Genomic DNA, 2,200 nt, shown 5'->3' on the forward strand with positions numbered 1-2,200 from the left:
CCTTTATGCTTGATGCCAAGCCACACTGATCTCCTTCCAATTCCTCACACAAATAAAGATCTCTCCTGTCTGAGGACCTTCATTCATGCTATTCCCTTTTTCTGAGTGCATGTCCCTGTGCTCTTTCCATGCTGACCTGTCTTATCCTGCAAATTCATATCTTCAGAGATGCTTCCAGGCTCATGCTAAATAAGCTTCTTCTTTATCTCCTTGTTTTTCTCTATTAATGTGTCCTGTTTGTTTCTTTTATGGGACTTATTACCATTTATTGTTATTATACATGTACTTGTATGTGTGTTTTCATCTCCCCCATGACTGCAGGGATTCTGATTGTTTTATTCACCAATGTGTACTTACTATCAATATTGCCAGGCACATAGTAGTCACTCAAGATTATGTGAGTATGAATGCTCACATAATGAGCATTATGTGAGTATATGTGTTCTTTATTTAAATTTAATTGAGTGAAAGAATGTCTCAACAAAACAAAGCTTACCCTATGTATCTCCCCATTAATTCTAACCAGCTGAAAGTAGGTTACAGTGAACATTAAGGATAGCCTCAAAAGAGAAAGAGGTTACACTCAGGCAATGTGAAACATAACAAGAGACTTAATGAGAGGTGATTGGACACAGTGGAGGGTGTGTGTTGTAGGGAGGAACATGATGCTGGCTTGGGAACACGGATCTCTGCTCAAACCATCACTCAGTTCTAGTAATAGGAAAATATAAAACAGGTTCAACTCTTAGAGGCTAATTGTTTAAGATGTAAGTTAAGAAGAAAGGAAACAGGGAAGAAGAAAGGAAGGAAGGGAGGAAAACAAGGTACAAAATGTTCCTGACATTTTTATTCCTATGCAGTCAAGAGCAAAAATCACCAGGGAAGAGAGAAATCTAATGAAATACTTGGAAAACTTTATTACTGGAACTAAAGTGATTAGTGCTGGTCTTTGACAAAGATCTTGTTGAATAGTTGGCCTCCAGTCCCAGTCCCTGATGACAGGCTGTCTGTGCATAAATTATTCATGTCTTTTCCAGCAAGAACTGGTCACACCACTTTCTTCTCCTTTTCCTGGTGCTGCCTCTAGGGGTCTGTACCTACCCACGGTCTCCCCAACACTGTGCAGGATGTCTCATATCTGAGACTGATTTCACAACTTGTCAACAGTGGCCCTGGGGATGTCAGTGCTTGATGTGTTTCCCTGATTTTATTCCAAAGAGCAAAAGCACCTTGAGGATGAGGATCACAAGAAACCAACATTATTCTCAGGTCTGTTATGTACCAGGTATTTTACATGAGTTAAAAGTCAATTCTTCAGAAAACCCAATGTGAAAAGTATTATTATCCCCATTTTACACATGAGGAAAATAAGGCTAAGAGATTTATGTATTTTTTCTCTGTCACACAGCTAATAAGAGGCTGTGTCTGGTCCAGTTAACTGCAAAGCATGTGATCTCTGTATATATGGGACCTCAGCTATAAGACAGGAGAACTTGTGAGATAAACAAAACTACCTCGCTAGAGCCAGAGTGATATTTTTAAAAACATAGACGTAATCATGTCACTCTCCTGCTAAAAACACTTCTTGAAATAGCTCCTTACCACCTGGAGGTTGCACACACACACACACACACACACACACACACACACACACACTATTCAGAGTTTCATTTACATGACTACTTCTCTTCAATCTTTTCTATACTCCAAACCAGTGGTTCTCAAAATTCAGGGTGTGTATAAATTATATGGAAAAATTGTTAAAAATTTTAATTGCCCGGCCTCACCATCAGAAAGTCAACATCAGTGGATCTGGGGAGGTGATCAAAATGTGCATGTTAAATAATCACCTGAAATGTTTCTTTTCTTTCTTTTTTTTTTTTTTTTGTTGGTCATGCCATGCAACTTTCAGGATCTTTTTTCCCTGACCAGGGATCGAACCTGTGCCCCCTGCTGTGGAAGCACAGAGTCCTAACCACTGGACCACCAGGGATTTCTGTCACCTGAAATGTTTCTGATGCAGGTGTTTCCAAGGACTGCATCCTGAGAGGAATTCCAGGTTGTAAATTTTCATTATATTTTTTCCTTCCTCTCTGTAGCTCTTTCATTAAACACTCATTTATTAACAAACATTTGTTTAGCATGCACTATACTCCAGACATTTTTCTAGGCTTTGGGAACATGGCAGTTACAAAGAAAA

At 39.1% G+C, this 2,200-nt stretch overlaps 1 non-coding gene across 1 annotated transcript; it reads right to left on the reverse strand.

Annotated features, from left to right (window-relative positions):
• Positions 1-1,920: 1,920 nt before the first annotated feature.
• Positions 1,921-1,993, reverse strand: TRNAG-UCC (transfer RNA glycine (anticodon UCC)). Its single transcript has one exon. It is a non-coding gene; the product is annotated as a tRNA-Gly (tRNA).
• Between the last annotated feature and the right edge of the window lie 207 nt (positions 1,994-2,200).

The sequence above is a fragment of the Lipotes vexillifer genome, unplaced genomic scaffold, assembly GCF_000442215.2.
Source record: "Lipotes vexillifer unplaced genomic scaffold, Lipotes_vexillifer_v1.1 scaffold331, whole genome shotgun sequence".
Classification (NCBI taxonomy): Eukaryota; Metazoa; Chordata; class Mammalia; order Artiodactyla; family Lipotidae; genus Lipotes; species Lipotes vexillifer.